Raw genomic sequence first — 18,713 nt, 5'->3', positions numbered from 1 at the left:
TAGGTCTTGGTTTCAAGTGTAGGAGTGTTTTGTTGATTGTTGGCAAATGTTTGTGAAATATTTGTACTAAGTTTTATGCCCGCTAGCAGGTGACTACACTCCAGATCATGCCTAGTACATTCTTCTTCTTCGATGAAGGCAAGTGAATGTAGCGGTGGTTGCTATTATTTTGACCTGTTATTTCTATCACCTACACTCTAATATGCAGAATTATTGGATTCTTTCATAATTGAACTCTATGATGATGTTTTACTTGATTGTATTATGTTGATGCTCTATCATATATTGATGATTATTATGGTTCAAGTATGACCCATGAGATTAATTCACACCCCTGAAGGCAGATGAAGTCTTATTTGAGGTTTGCATTGTATCTAAAGGCATACGAAGTATTATTTGAGGATTGCATTGTATCTGAAGGCAGATAAAGTATTATTTGAGATTTGTATTGTATTTAAAGGAAGTGAAATTTATTGATAAATGCAGCATGCCATATACATTGCATGACTCATTTGCATCTGAAGTTTTGTCGTGACCTATGGTCCGACCGTACCAGTACAACTTAGCATCGTACGTTGCCCGAGGAGGGGTACGATGCGGCTTCATACCCTTAGAGGTATGAAGGCAGAGGACATATGCATTGCATTCATATGCATACATTGAAGTGATATTTGAAGATGATGTGGTTTTATACCCTCAGAGGTATGAAGATAGAGGACCTACACATTGCATTCCTATGCATACATTGAAGTGATATTTGCAGGTATTGTTGATGCAGGGAAGTGTTATACAACCTATTGTGGTTGTTCGAGGAAATGAGATGGTATTGGTTATATTGTGACTACTGAGTTCTATATCTACAAGTATTTCTGATCTTGATTGTGATTCTTTTAAAATGTTGATTAATTCAATGTGGTTTAAATATCTCGTCAAAACAATTAGCTTGCTGAGATGTTTCATCTCACTCTTGCATTACTCAATGCAGGTGCTTGTTGCTCATCAAGGGGAGTGGGAAGTAGCAGCACATACACCTTCACTCTCATAATAATGCTGCCCAGGCGCAGTCATGATTTAATTAGAAACTTCTTATCAAAGGATGTTTGTTTTTAACTAGTCGTGCGCACTGGTTAATTCAGTTCATGTCGTTATGGTCGTCTTCCCATTGCTAGCAGATTATTAATGTCTATTATGTTTTCTTATCATGATATCTATTTATACTTTGTTGCTTTCCCGTTTATGCAATTTTCAAAGGAGACACTGTCGAAATTTTATACATGAATGTTAGATGTGTAGTTTAGTAGCATTCTGGGGTGTTTGTGGATCCCGGGGTGTTACACTTTGACTTTGGTGGCATCCTGCATCAAAAATAAGAAATTATTCATTAGTGCATCAAAAATGACATAATCCTTAAAAATTAGAAACAAATGAAAGAACAAAATAACTTTACTTGTTAAATATCATCAAAATTAGGATCTATTTGTTCTCTTCTATGAAGAGGTCGCCATGTAACTTTTCTCCTAACAGGTTGTCTTCTCCGTCTCTCGGGAAAAGTTAAGTCGTTAAAGTCTGCAACTAGTGAATCTAATGCCGATGCAGGATCAATATGAAAACTAGTTGGCAACTCTTCTTCTTGAAACACCTCATCAACCTGCTCAAGGTGACCAAATTGATATTCTTCCTCACCAGGAGTGTATAGGCGTTCGCGGGGATTTACATTGTACACAGCCCTCCATGTAGACAACCTTTTGCATGGATATGTCGAGAAATAAACTTGGTCTGCTTGATGGGCAAGGATATACATGTCGTGTCCTTGAAGCAATTTTTCAGGTTGGATCTGTGTCATCCCAAATTCGGTCCTATAATACCATTTACACTCAAAGAAAACTAGCGCTAAAGGCTTATTTCCAACAAAGGTAATCTCGATTATATTTTTGATTTTCCCGTAATAGCAGGCTTCATGTCCTTCCATATCGGTTGCCCTGGTAACGACTCCACTATTTGAGTGGCGGCCATAGGATGACTAGATTCGAAAATGCTTGATCGAAAGCGATATCCATTGACGTTGTAATGTCCATAGCTTTTGGCATTTACGCGTCCAATAGATAACTGACGTAAGTCATCATTCAAATTCATTTCCTCCCCAAACTATCAATTATGCTACAAAGCATTAGCAAATTCTGTAATATTAGTTAACTAAAATTAGGTCTCAGAGCCACATAATTGAGACTTACACGGTCCCGAAGCCACATAATGAAATTAGGTCGCCCATGCATTCCATCGCGTTACAATTTGTCTTTGTCTCTCGTTGTTGGCCTACCGAGACACCTCATGTTTTGTTCATCAAACTCACTATCAGCTATTATTGTATGACATGAGATATTTGATAACATAAACTAATTCACATATGAACAGTTCAAGGAAATAAGTCTTACACAAAATATTTCTCCACCCCAGGCATATTCGTGAACATGTACAATAAAGCAGACTTCCGTTCTTCCATAGTGAGGTGATATGCCTTGGGTGGACCAACGGCTTTGCCGTTTGTCTGAAAAATCGAAAGATCACTACACGGAGGTATCTCTCATTCATCATCATGGTACCTCTTCTTTCGAGCAAATACATTATGTTCTTTTGCAAAGTAACAACTTGTGAAGTGTGCTACCTCCTTTAGTTTAAATTGTTCCGCAATACATCCTTCAACTCTTGCCTTATTGCCCACCATTGCTCTAAGCTTCTTTAATGCTCTTTCTATATGAAACATCCACCTATACTAAATAGGACCACCGACCTTAGCCTCATATGGAAGATGTATAAAGAGATGCTGCATAGGATTGAAGAAACCCGGTGGAAATATTTTTTCCAATTTGCAGAAAAGCACCGGTGCCTCTTTCTCCAGCTGTTCCATCACATCTCTTCTGATTTCTTTAGCACACAACTGTCTATAGAAATAGCTAAATTCAGCTAACGTTTTCCACACAACATCGGAAATGTACCCACGAAACATTACAGGCATGAGCCTTTCCATAATTATGTGGAAGTCATGGCTCTTCAGTCCATTAATCTTCATTGTCTTCAAGTTCACATATCTTCTAAAACCAGCAGCATAACCATCGGGGAATTTAATATCCTTCATCCACTTCATCACTTCTTTTCGTTGCTTAGGTTTTAGACAATAGTTAGCTTTTGGTTTGCCTCCGTTTTCTCTAAGCACTTGGGTTGGACGATCACATATCACGACTAAGTCCATGTGTGCCTTGTCATTGTCTTTCGTTTTATCAGGGAAATCCATGCATGTATTTATGAGGGCTTGACCAAAGTTGCTCTCTTGATGCATGACATCAATGCTGTGCATCAAAATCAATGACTTAGCATAAGGAAGCTCCCACAAGCCACATATGTGAGTTCAGTTATGCTCCACACCAATACCTTGATACCTTTTCCCACTCTCGTCTAGGACAAGTTTCCTATGCTCTTCTGTAATTTCTATCCCACTACGTCGCTTGGGTGGTCCCTTCGTGACGATGGTGCCCTTCCTAAACTCCTTTCTCTTCCTTCTGAAGGGGTGATTGAAGGGTAGAAAACATCTATGACAATCAAAGTAACATATCTTGCCACCAGCACTAAGACAAAAACAATTTGTATCTTTAGCACGATAAGGACACGTCAATCTGCCATGCACGTTCCACCCAGATAAAGAAATTCAGTTAGGAACTCAATCAAAGATTGGAGCAAGACTTGGAGTGTGCTGAAATTTGGCGCACCGGATAGTGTCCGGTGTGCAACGGACAGTGTCCAGTGCGCCAGCCGAGGGAGCCAGCAATCCAGCCACTCTCGGGTTTCTGCCAGGCATGCTCCACTATAATTCACCGGACTGTCCGGTGAGCCATCGGAGCAACGGCTCCCTGCGCGCCAACGGTCGAATGTGCAGAGCTATAGTGGTGAACAGTGCCGCGGCAGAAGTTAGAGGGCACCGGACTGTTCGGTGCAGCTAGAAGACAAGCGTCTCCAACGGTCAACTGCTCCGAACCCTAACGGTTGTGCTGAAGTGATGCGCACCGGACAGTGCATAGTGGCTGTCCGGTGCGCCCATCGCTAGCAGCCATTGCCAACGGCTAGGAAGTGGTTGGGGGCTATAAATACCCCCAACCGTCTCATTCATTGCAAGAGCAAAAGACTTCACTCCAAGACACATTCAATAGATCAAATCCTCTCCAAGCCTCCAAATCAACTCAATTCCATTAGGGACTTGAGAGAGGGTGTTTTGTGTTCTTTTGTTTCTCTTGTCGCTTGGTGTAACGCCCCGAATTTGAGAGTTGAATTTTTCTTTCTCCAGCACTCACCAAATTCGGGCGTTACCTTTCCTCTTTCTTTTTCTTCTCGCTATGCCTTGTTCTTTTTCAAATATTCTAGCGAGATTTAGCTCGAGACCTTGTGTGAGAAAACCCTAGAAATATTTTCCTCGGTTGTTGCATCATGCCGGACCATGATTTTCTTGCTTGTGGTTGAGTGATTTGTGAAAAGCATTCTCGGAGTGGAGCTTAGAGCTAAATGGGAAAAATAGGAAAAGAATAAAAAAAGGGAATTCCCTCTCTCTTCCCCCTGTTTTGGGCCGGCTTCCAGCCGCGGCCCAGCTGATGCCCCCGCCCCTCCCCTCCCCGCCTTGGGCCCTGCTTGGTGTGGCGGAACCGCCCGAATTATTCCAACTTAAGTGCCCAAGTCTCGCCTTAGAGGCTAGACCACACTTAAATGGGAATAACCCGTCAATCCCTCGGATCTAGTCCGACACGGCCACTGACAGGATCAAGCACCACAATCTCACTCGAAGGTGAGTCACAGAGCAAATACAATAAAGCATAAAACCATACCTGTCACAATGTTAAATTATTACATCACCATCATCATCATCGGAGTTTTTGCAAAAGTAACCATCATTGTTCGAAGTGCAGCGGAATAAAACTAACGATAATTAAACAGAGAGATGGGGAAGCCTGTCCCATCACTCCTCATGCTCCTCCTCAGCCGAGGCAGGGTCCCACTCAACGGTCCATCCCGGTGGCAAGGTGGACGGCCAAGTTATCCCAGCAACCATCTCTTCCAGAGAACCTGTAAAAAAATTATGCCACAAGCAAGGCTGAGTATACTAATACTCAGCTAGACTTACCCGGTGTGAGGAGTCTACTCCTCTACCTCTAGACATGCAGCTGTTTGGCTGTGGGGTTTGGTTGCCAAAAGCACTAACTGAGTTTCTAAATCAAGATTTTAGCTTAGTCAAAGTTAAGTGTGACTCTCTTAAGGCTAAAAGTGGACTATCTACTCATACATGGTAGCAAGCATTATTAGCAATCAACATCTTATATCAACTCATCATACTTTCACTTATTACTCAATGTAGCAGCATGGATCAAGCAGTCTCATTAGCTGCGAGAAGCAGACGATTCGAATCGAGTTTTTAAACCTTGCAAGGTAAACCTAAACACACGACATGCAGGGGCACTCCGTCCCCACACATATCAACCGTCCCCATCGATTCCCCGTCAGCAGATCAGGGCTCACCGCCTTGGCGTACAATGCCTCACTGACCCCGACTGGCCGTCGTGCAGTGACCGCACTTGTACCCACCATAACCGGAATGGGAGACCTCGTCTCAGGTCGCGTGAGGGGTAAAGTCCACTGCCAGGTTCAATCAGGTACTAGGCTTACCGATTTACCATATTTCTCGGCATGTGCTTAGTACGTTCAAACGCTTGACTCACGGTACCACACCTTAATCCTTATTCCATTTTCCATCTCGTAGACAATCAGTCCCCATGGATTGTTGTCCACCAACTAGTATCATGACAGTGTGAAAGTGGGTACAATCAATTTCCTGATCTCGCGCGAGTGCTAGAAAAATCACTCGTCTTCTACCGAGATCCTACTTAATAAAGCAGCTACTCGACCTAGCATACTAGTATTCATCTCAATAGGGTTCCTGAGATCATGCAACTAGGGTTTCACACAATTCCTACACTTAAGTGCACAATCAATCCTACAATCATTAAGTGAAGTAAAATAGCATAAATAACAGGTTATGCATAAAACCGGGGCTTGCCTTCCAAAGCAGTGGCAGGCAGGTCCTCTGGTGCTGGCTCGGGTGCTGGATCTGGGGCTACCTCCTGAGCAGCTCCTTGCTCCGGCACGAGGATGTACTCTCCGTCAGCAAGATTACAGTCTATCGAATGCAATGAACATGTATGTCATGATTATGCATGATTTAATAACATTATGTAAAAGAAACTAAGTCAAGAAGTAACTTAGGGTTTCTTAGTCATGTGGGGCTTCTAGTGGTATATATATATATATATACATAGACTTATGACCCTTAAACTTAGGTTTTCTTTTAGGATAACATAGTGGATTGATATTGCCTTGATACATTTTAGTGGACAGATTACAAAGGTTTTAGGATAACATTAATTTACATTATTCATTTTCCTTTCCTAAATTTCCATTTAGGGTTTCTAGGGTAGGTTTGAACTACAACAGGGTTTTAATAATTTCCAAAAATTATGTGAAAATTACAGGGGGTTGCCATTTGCTATTCTAACTTGTTTTAAGAAGTTGAGGCTTTAAGTACAAAGGCTAGGCTTTAAACAAAAATAACAATAGTTAGGCAAAATAGCCACTTTACACTACACCTCTTAGTTAGGGGTAGGTTCTGTCCTAAAGGTTATTTTTGCTGGCATCCCATAGTAATAATAGGCCTCTGTGCTAAAACTCACAGGAAACTAAGGGGTGGTTATTTAGTTATGATTTTCTTAAGTTTAATGTCAAAAAGGCACTTTCTACTACATTATTAATTGAAAAATGTCAAACAGCAGATTTCATATTTTTCTTAAGTTCTCTCTAATAAAACAATAGTTATCCCAAGGGTGGGGGTGTTTTTACCTTGGGGTTATTTTTGTAGAGTTTTTCTAAGTTTCACTTGTTTTATTAAAACAACAGGGATCTTACTTATTTTACACTAAAACAGGGTATGATATATTTTTCCAGTGAACTATATGGAATAAGTAACCTAACAAAAATAGAGGTACTCTCTGGTTCATTAAATAAATTACATTTTCTATTTTCCTTATCCTTAAGCATATTATAGAATAAGGGTTAAAACTAACTTAAATGGAGTGGACAGAGAGGTTTAACAATTTTAAACAGGTTAGTAGGTAAATATAAACTTCTCCAAATTTTCCTAACCCTAGGCAAATAGCCTAACTATTTTTCTTAATATTATTTAGCTTTTGGCCAAAACCAACATTAAATCAGAACTTTTAAGTTTTCCACAGCACCAAGGGGTTTTATATTTTTCTTAAATAGGTTACATTATTTAGGGTCTGACAAAATTGGTTTGACCAAATTTGGATGATTTAAACAGAAGTTATGCCTTTTCAAAGTTGCTGTCCAATTTAAAAACAGATTTAATTAAGGTTTTCTGGAAAAACGGTTTACACCGAGGTCCCTGGGTTTAAACTAAATCCGCCTTCACAAATCTACCCCCACGCCACTATTCCCCTGTGTCTCTGACATTACACAAAACCCCCTGACCTTTCTTCCCTCTCACCCGCAGTCCTTCCCCTCACTGAAACAGTAACCGCGGGAAAGAAAAGGGCGGCGCGGCTTACCGGCGGCGAGGGAGGTCCGGCGAAGGGTGGGGTTGGCTCGGGGAGACTCTGGCGGTCACGTCGAGGTACGGCTCGGCGTCGGAGGTGGCCGGAATCGCCCGGTCCACGCGTGCAGGCGGGTGTCCTCGTCGGCGGCGAGTATACCGGCCAAACCACGGCGAACTGGTGTAATCCGAGGGCACAGTGAGCATCACGGGGTCACGCAGCGACTGTGTGCACAAGGAATCGAAGGGTGGTGGAGTGGTTTACCTGGTCCACGTACTCCGACGGGGTCGAGAGCTCCGGCGAGCGTGGACTGGCTTCTCCGGCGAAGGAAACTCCGATTCCTTGCTCGGGGAGCCTCACGGAGGTGTGCACAGGCTTCTCCGAGGGCTGGACGGGGTTGGGGATGGCTCTGCTGGCCGGTCTACGGTGGCAGAGGGTTTGGGCGGCCGCGGGCTCGCTGCGCACGGCGAACGGCGACGAGCTAACTTCGGTGAGGTGTGGAGGGTGCGCGGAAGGGTGTTGTCGAAGCCTGGGAGGGCTTTATAAGCTCGGGCGCCGGCCACGGCGCTGGTTTGGCTCGGGCGCGACGCGGGGCATGCGGGGACGCGCGCGAGCGTGCTCTGGCGCGGGCAGAAGGCGTCGAACACGTGGCAGTGAGTTTCTTCCAATGTTCAAACGCTTCCAGAGATCGCAAACGTGCGAATCTCGCCATGAATCCGGCGCAGACCTCCTCCTGGCACCTAGGGCTATCTCACATGTGTGAGTTCCAAGGGATGATACGCCCTAGATCGGGAGATAGATGGGCGCCAAATCTGGCTTGTCTCACTGCCCGCTCAGCGACAAAACTGATGTCAAGTGTTGTCAAACGTCTGAGTCTCGGTCTCAAATTTTTCCAGGGGGTGCCTTAATATAGCACATTTTTGGTATAGAACCCAAGTGGTTTTGGCGCCATCTTCAAAGTGAACACGGCTGGTCTTTGAATTAGGGCTAAAATGTGACTTAGAGAGAAATAGAGAGCTCTAGCTCTCTCTCCACTTGGAGATTTGAATTGGGGTTTCTCCAGGGGCGTTTTTGCAATATTTCCCTCCCTTAATTGATGGTTACAAAGTTGCTTAGGGTTTGGGCAAAAGTTACACACACTTTGCACCCTTGTTCACTCTCTTTCCCCCCCTTTACTTAGGGTTTTGGAAGATAGGGCTTTGGAGAGGTCTAGGGTTCTTCTCCCCTCCTATCGAAAGTAGTAAGTGAGCAAGGATTAGAGTAATGCTTCTCCTGCCATTGGCAACATTATTAGCACTTGGTCTCCAAGTTCTCAAGTGTTGCCCTAAGCCTTTACCCCTTGATCACAGCTTCTAGTGCCAAGGTGGGCTCTGGCCAAGGTAACACCTGGGGTGTTACACTTGGCGGCCTAGCCGGCACGCTCGGCCCATCCCCCCCCCCCGCGACCCCCCCGCGCGTAGCACGCGGTCGTCTGAAACCACCGCCGCCGCCACCCCTGGTGGGGCCCGCCCGTCAGCCCCACCCCCTCCCCAAACCGCCTCCCTATTTCTCTCTCTCTCCCCTCTACCCCTCGCGCACGTCTCCTTCTTCCCCATGCAGCTCGTTTCCCCCTCCTCCTCCACCTCGTCGCCGACCGGGACCGCCCCTTCGACGCCGGCCTCGCCCCCCTGCGGTGAGCCTCTCTCCCTCCTCTCCCTCGCCCCCTCTTCTTCCCTTCCCCCGGTCTCGGCCCCTTTGTCGCGGCCTTGGCGCGCCCTCCCCGCGCGGTGCCCCGGCCATGGCGTGGCTCGGCCTCGGCGGCCCCTGCGCGGCGGGCCTGCCTCGCGAGGCCATGGTGCGCGGCCAAGGCGAGCCCAGCTCGGCCCCCGCCCCGGCCACGTTCCCCGTCCCGGCGTGGCCTCACCATGGGCGGCCCGGCCCCTGCCCCTGCGCGCGGCTCGCGGCAGCCCCGCCTTGGCCCCCTGGCGCGCGGCCATGGCGCACTGCGGTGTGCCCACCCCAGCTCAGCGCCCTCCCCTCCCCGAGCCCCCTGCACAGCCCCCTCAGCGTGCGGCTCGGCACCCTGACGCGGCCTGCTCTGCTCGCCGTGGCCCTGGCGTGCCCGCTCGCGGCTGTGGCTCCCGCGGCGCGGCCCACAGCCAGGCGCGCGGTCTGGCACGCGCCCCCCTGCGCGGCGCGGCCGTGGCGCCCATGCATGGCGTGGCCCCTGCGTAGCGCGGCTTCGACTCGCGCGGCCGCGGTGCCCCTGCGTGGCGCGGCCCCCTGCCCGCGGCTCGGCCCCGGCATGTGCGGGGCTCATTCGCGGCGTGTCAGCGCGGCCTTGCGCGCACGGTGTCTTGGCGCGGTTCGCCGTGCTCTCGGCGCGACGCGTAGTGCCCCGCCACGCTTGTGACGTGTCCGTCTACCCCCCGTGTATTTTATGCGCGTTGAGCATGCTATTTATTTTAATGAAATTGAACTCTACTTAGAAATTGATCATGTTAGTTATCTCATGTAGTTAATCATTGACTTTGTTTAATGTCGACCAATTGGAAATAGTTGTAACTCTATTAGTGCATGTGATTAGTACCTGTTAGTATGACCAAGAGCTAGATGAAGTAATGATTAATTACACACTTACACGTAATACATTTCGACTATAGCTTTAACCACTGCGAGACCTTTCTTTTTCTCTTTCTAGCAATTGCGAATGCAAATCGTATGTCATATCTTATGCATATTCAATTATCTGCTCTCTTGTATGGTGTACTGTTTATTTCCTAATTCAAAAAGATGGATGTATGTTTGCACTCGCATAATAACGGTCTGGTTGAGGAATCCGAAGAACTCGTAGGAGAAGACCATGAGCAGCAGCTGGTTGGTGGAGGCAAGTGTCCTCTGACCCATTATGTCCCATTTACTGTATAATTCACTGTCCCACATACTATGAACAACATAAGGATTGACTAGCTTTCTATTTACCTTGTCCTTGATTACCTTTTGGGTTACTATGGTTAGCTTCATGCTAGCGCTTTACTTTAATCAATGAACATGATGAGAATTATCAATGATACACTGTTTCCCTTCTTTATTATGATGATATACTTGTGGCATTTAAGGGGACTCGAGCGGTTTCTCGAGTGCCTCTCCATAAGGACCTGTTCATTGGATGACCGCCCGGGAAAACAGTGCAACCATGAGGGTGGAATGGGACGCCCTTAGCTGAATAATTAGAGGAACCGGGGTGTAGTTCGCTTAGCCGTCGTGCCGTTAATGGGGCTCGGTGTATGCGGCTCGCTCTGCCAAGGTTGGTTCACCCCTTGGGGAGGAGTGCAGTGCATTTAGGAAACCTAACGGGCGGCTACAGCCACAGGAAATCTTTGTAAAGGCTATGTAGTGATACTCTGCTGGATCACCTTGGTAGTGATCAATGGAGAGTCATGATCTCCGGGTAGAAAGGGAATCACGACTTGTGGGTAAAGTGCGCAACCTCTGCAGAGTGTTATAAAAACTGATATATCAGCCGTGCTCGCGGTTATGAGCGGCCAAGGGAGCTCCATTGATTAGAGATACCTGATCAGAGATGTTCGGATTACAGGTGGCGATGAGAATGATGGTTTTGGTATTGACTATGGTAATGGTAAGTGGTATTCTTTCCGTTTGGAAAGAGTACATTTGGGTTAATAACATGGGTTAATACTAAAACTTGGCTCTCTCTACTAGTAATAATAATCTGACCAACTAAAAGCAACTACTTGACTTACCCCCACATAAAGCTAGTCCACTACAGCCAAACATGACATTTGCTGAGTATGTTGATGTGTACTCACCCTTGCTCTACACACCAAACCCCCCCTTCCCCAGGTTGTCCGTGTTGAAACCACTGCTCAGGAGAAGATGAAGCTGTGGAGGAAGACTTGGGTTAGTGGCAACCGCAAGTCGGCTGCCTGTGAAGGCCGCGTGTATTTACGTTTCGTTTTCGCACTTTGATTATTGTTAAAGACTATGTGGATGTCTCAGACAGTATGATGTAATCGACTATTATTTCCCTTTTATGTTATTATTTGAGCACTGTGTGATGATATCCAGTTATGTAACTGATGTGTACGTGAATTGCTAATCCTGTCATGTACATGGTTCGCATTCGGTTTGCCTTTTAAAACCGGGTGTGACATAGGTGGTATCAAAGTCGTGCTGACTGTAGGACCGCTAACCTAGAGTAGAATGGTCGTTCTAAGGATTATAGACCCCTATTCTCACCTTGACTTTGGTACCCCTTCAAAAGTTGGTCATATCGACCAAACCTATGTTCTACTATATACTATACCTTGCTAAAAATCTTTTTGTTTATTCTAATTCCTCATTTATTTATGGTTTACTTGCTGGTCATATTAGTTCTGTTCTCATTCTTATGCTTACGGTGTCTTTTGTAGATGGCTCATCTTAGACACACTGCACGGAAGTTCGTCGTCCCCTTCTTGCCCTCTCGTCTCGCTGAGCGTTCGCTTCGCCGTCCAGTGACTGGTAGTCTAGCCACTTGGAGAGGCTGCACCACCGCCTGCACGAGGAGCAGGAGCATCAACGACAGGAGCTGGAGCAGCAGGGCTCTTCTTTCTTGCTTCAGCAGGAGATAGAGTCTGTGAGGAGCTGCTCCCCTGTGCTCCCACAGGAGGCGCCCCCTGCACCACCACTGAGCGCCCCAGCCGCTGGGGTAGCTACTGGAGGAGACCCTGACGACAGAGGCGGCGACGGTAGCTCGAGCTTCAGCACCGACCTTTCTACCGACCAGGAGCCGGAAGGATGGGTTGCCCAACCCATCACTCGCGACGCTGCTCGCGGGTGTCACTTCCACGACACGCTCGACACTCTGCTATGCCAGGCACTCGACCGACGTACTTGGTCCATCGAGTATCGCTGTGTGGTGTTCCAGCACAGTCGCAGGGTTTACCCGGACCACTGGGAGGCGACCTGTTTGGTGCGCCTGAGGCGCGGAGGTCTACTCAGAGCACTATTCCATCTCTGAGCGGGACTCAGCTGAGGCGGCCATGCAAGATGCCGCACGGCGTGCGCTTGAAAGGGAAATGTACCCGTGGGCAATTTCTATAAGTATTTTGGTGATTAGATGACCAACACATTAATTGAGTACTTATGTGCGAGAAGTGCAAATCAGAGACAAAGGTATGTTTCTAGACTTCGTGAATTGTTTTATGTACTAACATGGTTATCCAAGTGCTAGAAACAGTGACAAAAGAAGAAGAGAAAAAAGGGAAATAGTTGGCTGTGTGCAGCCAACACCAGCTCGGTCTGGCACACCGGACTGTCCGGTGGTGCACTGGATAGTGTCCGGTGCGCCAGGCTGGCCGGCGGTGAACTGGCTGCTTTCGGGAAAAAGCAGAGGCGTACAGCTATAATTCACCGGACTGTCCGGTGAGCCAACGGTCGCCAGCGCCAATGGTCGGTTGCGAAATCCGCGGGCGACACGTGGCCTGCAGCAACGGTCGGTTGGGCACACCGGACTTTTCGGTGTGCACCGGACAGTGTCCGGTGCGCCAACTGACCCCAAGGACCAACGGTCGGATGCACCAAAAAAGGAAGGAGATCGCGCACCGGACAACTACAGTGACTGTCCGGTGCACCACCCGACAAAAGGCAAGTTTGGCCTTCCAAGTTGGCCTCCAACGGCTCCTAGCTGCCTTGGGGCTATAAAAGGGACCCCTAGGCACATGGAGGACAACACCAAGCCTTCACGAAACATTCTAAGACTCCCAGACTCCGACTCCACGCTTTTGATTCTCAGTGTTAGCGAATTGAGCTCCATTTGAGTTGCGAACTCCATGCGTTGTGTTTCAAGCTCAAGTTGTGACTTGTGTGTGGTTGTGCTGCGGATTTGCGTCTTGTTTGTGTTGCTCTTCCCAACCTTGCTCTGTGCTTTCTTTGTGACTTCAATTGTAAGGGCGAGAGATTCCAAATTGTGGAGATTCCTCACAAACGGGAAAAGATACTAAAGGAAAAGACCATGGTATCACTAGTAGAGATCTTATCATCGATGACGTTCGTATTGCATCACGGAATATGTAGATATCGTCACAGATAAAGATTTGTGACGAATTTGTGACGAGTTCGATTTGGTCATAGGGGTCGCGTCACATTTGTTGTGTTGTGACGGACTACCCATTTTCGTCATAGATGTGTATACATTCTGTGACGAAATACATGTTGTCATGGAAGTGAATTCATTCTATGACGACCAGGTTTGGTCATAGAGGAAGGCACTTTTCCGTCATAATCCGTCGTCTGCCTGAGCAAGCTGACGGCGTCGTTAACGTCGTTTGCTTTCTGTGATGGTACGATATCGTCATAGATAGAGCCGTGTTTTGGTCATTAACATCCGTTTGGAAGGGTCCCGTTGGCATATGACGTCAGTGCTAACGTGGCTAGTGACGTGCCACGTCAGCGCTGACGTGGGTAGTGTCGTGGCAGCTGACGTCAGCGATGATGTGGCACATGTTTTATTATATGCCACCAGTTTGGTCATAGATGTGCAGAGAATAATTTTATTGGAAATTGCAAAAGATACTAGAACAGAGAAATGAGCACACAATTCCATATTCAGTAGAATTTCTGTTGGAGGAAAGAAAGAAGAAAAGAGGAACTCTCGACGTCTATAACGACAGGAAGGTACGATGGCTATCGTTCCCCTTCGTATTCGAACCAGCGCACGCTGTGTCGAGTCGGGGCTCCTCGCCGCGCTGTGGCCAGGGGACGCGCCATCGGGGCTGTGCGCCCACGCTAGGGTCGGGACAAGCGCCGCCGTGCAGAGGCCGAGGCCACCGCGCCCGCGACGAGGCAAGGGGGCCAGCGTAGCCGTTAGGCCAAGGCCGGGGCCACTGCGCCCGTGCCCGTGACGGGGCCAGGCAGCCATGCCGCGACATGGCCACTGCGCGCCCGCGCGCTCGACGGATCCGCGCGCTCGCCGGGTCCGCGTGTCCGCGCCAGAACCAAGCTCGTCGTGGCCGCATGGACGGGGAGCCGCCGGTGGAAAGGCCTTGTGCCCGCGCGCTGGGGGGCACGCCCGAGTCTGCCCACCGTCAGCGGGGGCGCTCGATCCGCAGGGGCTGGCCGGAGCGCCCGCCCCGCCCGGGGCCTCTGCACCCGCGCCGCCGTGGCACGCTCGCCCGCAGGGGTGGCCCCAGGATGCCGCGTCGCGCCCACGAACGTCGAAGCCGTGCCCTGCGTGGGGCTGCCGGAGACCCGGGCCGCTGGGAGCCACCCTCGCGCCGCCTAGGCCGAGGTCGTCGGAGCAAGGCAGCACGCCGAGGGGCTGCGGGGCCGCGCGTAGCGGGAGGGCACGAGGCCGCCGCGCCTTCGGAGCCGTGGTCGCCCGCCTGGCCGAGCCCCCGCACGCCCAGGGGGCCGCGCCCGCTCCGCCATGGGGGGCCACGCCCGGAGGACCGCGCCTCGTGCTCCCGCGGCCGAGCCGCTGCGAGCCACCGGGGTCGCGCCTCCGAGGCCGCCCCATGTCCTCTGGTAGGGGCTGCGTGCCTCCATGGCCACGCCCGCGCCCGCTGGTCGGCTGCACGCGTTGAGGATCGGCTCTGGATCCGTGGTGGCAAGGGTTTGCACCCCCCTGGCATCGGCGGCTTGCTGCTGGTTGAAGGAAGGAGAACCACCGCAAGACGAGTTAGGAAAACCCTAACTGCTTGCCCACCTCCTATAGGCCACAGATGGGCTGGGTGTTATTTTTTGGCCCATTTCGATTTGGATGAGCTAACTATTTTTTAGGCTAAATATATTTAACATTACTATCTTAATCAGTATCACTGCGTCTATATTTGAATATTTAGATTGCTACTGATATATGTAATTGTATATATTTATCTGTTTTTTAAAAAATTGTAGACTTATTAGTGAATTATATTTTTATTTACATTTATGATTCACATATTTCTACTTGCTTTTTTTGCATTCTTTTATGTTTGCAAGGAAAACATAGCATATTAATAAGTCGAAATTAATGGTCCTCATGCAAAATAATATTGCATTTTTGGAAAAGCATAGGGTGATGGAGTCCTAAGCACTGGATGCGCTAAATTCTTTATAGAGTTTAGTAGCCCAGAGACTGTGCTTTAGGCCGCATTTGAAATGTCTATCACTATGAGGTCTACATCTTTCGAGATGATTACCTATACGTGCTAACCCAAAAAGATCATGGACCACACAGGCATCGTGGGCTATGAAGTCAGGCTAGACGCTGTGGTCATGCTGGCAACTTAAAGAATTCTTTTAATTATGCTCAGTATCAGAACAATAATCATCCTGATGCACATCATTACTGCCCTCATATTTTTCAACCACATCATAAATATTACTATGTTCAAATTTCTGCACAACTTAGAAATCTTTACATTGTGGAGTTGTGTCTTGCAGGTAAAATATCTTTTTCGCTTGGTCTGCCAAGATAAAAGGATCGGACTTGTACCAAAATGACTGCACATTGATGGATTTGAAATGTCTATCATCTCGAATGCCCACAGTCTTGCCTACTTGGTTGTACGAATCGCATCGAAATAGAACCATCGACCGACAAACTTGATAATTCAAGTTATATTGTAACTCAATTACTTCTTTAAGGACACCATAAAAATCTATGTTCTCCCCATTATGTTCACCTTCAATCATTACACCACTATTTTGTGTCTGCATGAACTTCTCACGATCCACTGTGCTAAACCGCACTCCATTAATCTTGCAAGCTGTACTAGTCTTAACTTGCCAAGCTGGGCCACATGACAGTGCCCACAGTACAGCAGCACGAAGGTCGAACTTCCTACCAGTACATGCATCATAGGTCTTGACACCCTTCCATAGCTTAAGCGGACGACCGACGCCGGCGTCGTTGTGTGCCGTAACCTGAGGGTCGAGACTGAGATCGTCAATCGTAGAACATAGAAGCGCAGATCGCAGAAGGCAGAAGCAGAACAACCATGCAGATCGCAGAATGGTGGCTGGGAACACCTGTTAACAGAACGACAGATGGGAACAGGTACTACGCTAACGATTCTGTTCTGATTAGGCCCAACTGACCAACTTATGCACTCTAGCTTTCTTTATTTATAAGAATAAGCGAGTAGTCTAGTGGTAACACTGATTCGAAGCAAGGCATAGGTCTCTGGTTCGAAGCTTCGCGGCCGCAATTTTTTTTGCCAAATAAACACATGCCGCTTCCCGTTGGTGGGCCGGGGCCGCGTCGCCAGGCGGGGGTTGTGTCCCACTTTACCAAAAAACTGCGGCCCATGTAGGCCAAGGATCCCACGCCGTCAAGTGGTGTGTACACGTGGGGCGTTTTTTACTAAAACTGATCTGTGACCAATTTATTTCATCATTACGTCAGTCGAACAAGGAAAATTAGCGATGACGATATCAAATCTAATCTGTGACGGACTTGTTGCGTCCAAAATTTGTGTCTATGACGTTCCTTTCATTTTCGTCATTAATATTCAAGTCTAATCTTTGTCACTTGTAATTGTTGACGAAGATGTAAATTTGGTCACAGAAATGTATCAATCTGTGACTGAAGTCATCAGCGTCACGAGAAAATCGTCACTGATGATCACATTTTTACTAGTGTATTCAAGTTGATCATCAGATCATTTGAAAGGGGTTGAGTGCAACCCTCGTCCATTAGGATGCCACAACATGGAAGTAGGCAAGTGTTACTTGGCCGAACCACGGGATAAAAATCACGTGTCTCTTGTGTTGCTTTCTCTATGATTGTTGTGTTCACAAGAACTCGCTTCAAAGATACTTAGCCGTACTAACACTTTAAACTAAGTTTTGTGGCTATTAGTGTTTGATTTTATAGGATCACCTATTCACCCCCTAGGTGCTCTCAATTTGTATCGGAGCTATACTCTTCATTTAAGGGACTAATTGCCCGAAGAGATGGATCCAAAGGGAAAGGGGATGGTGGTCAACGATAAGGAGAAGGAGTCCATCTTCAACGAGCCAAGAGACGACAAGCCCACTGACTCAGGCTCGAGTCACAAGAAGAAGGACAGGAAGAAGAAGAGGCGCATCAAGAAGATCATCTACTACGACAGCGATGCCTCATCTTCTTCACCAAGGGATGACGATGACGACTCCTCGTCAAAGAAAAAGACGGTTAATCAAAACTATTCTTTTGATTACTCTCGCATTCCCTATAATTCAAATGTGCATCTGCTTTCAGTTCCCCTTGGAAAACCTCCACACTTTGATGGAGAGGACTATTCATTTTGGAGTCATAAAATGCATAGTCATTTATTCTCTCTCCATCCTAGCATATAGGAAATTGTAGAAAATGGGATGCATTTTGATAGCATTGATAACCCTGTGATTATCAATGAACAAATCCATAAAAATGCCCAAGCCACTACTGTTTTGCTAGCATCTCTGTGCAGGGATGAATATAACAAGGTTAGCGGCTTGGACAATGCCAAGCAAATCTAGGACACCCTCAAGGTCTCACATGAGGGAAATGATTCTACAATGATCACCAAAATGGAACTGGTGGAAGGCGAGCTGGGGAGATTCGCCATGATCAGGGGAGAAGAGCCAACACAAACCTACAACAGGCTCAAGACCCTGGTCAATAAGATTCGAAGCTATGGAAGCACAAGATGGACGGATCATGACGTCGTCCGACTCATGCTCAGGTCATTTACGGTTATTGACCCCCATCTTGTCAATCTTATTCGGGAAAACCCGAGGTACACCAAGATGACGCCCGAGGAGATCCTTGGAAAATTTGTGAGCGGGCGCATGATGGTGAAGGAGGCTCGATACATGGACGATGCACTAAATGGTCCACTACCCGTCTACGAGCCACAACCCGTTGCGTTCAAAGCAACAAGCAGCAGGGAGGCGCTACCAAGCAAGGTAGCACAAGTTGAGGCTGCCGGGCTAAATGAAGATTGTGGCGGAACCGCCCGAATTATTCCAACTTAAGTGCCTAAGTCCCGCCTTAGAGGCTAGACCACACTTAAATAGGAATAACACGTCAGTCCCTCGGATCTAGTCCGACGAGGCCACGGACAGGATCAAGTACCACGTACT

This window comes from Zea mays, chromosome 2 (assembly GCF_902167145.1).
Source record: "Zea mays cultivar B73 chromosome 2, Zm-B73-REFERENCE-NAM-5.0, whole genome shotgun sequence".
In the NCBI taxonomy this organism is placed as follows: Eukaryota; Viridiplantae; Streptophyta; class Magnoliopsida; order Poales; family Poaceae; genus Zea; species Zea mays.
The sequence above is the reverse complement of the archived record's forward strand: the minus strand, read 5'-3'. Positions refer to the sequence as shown.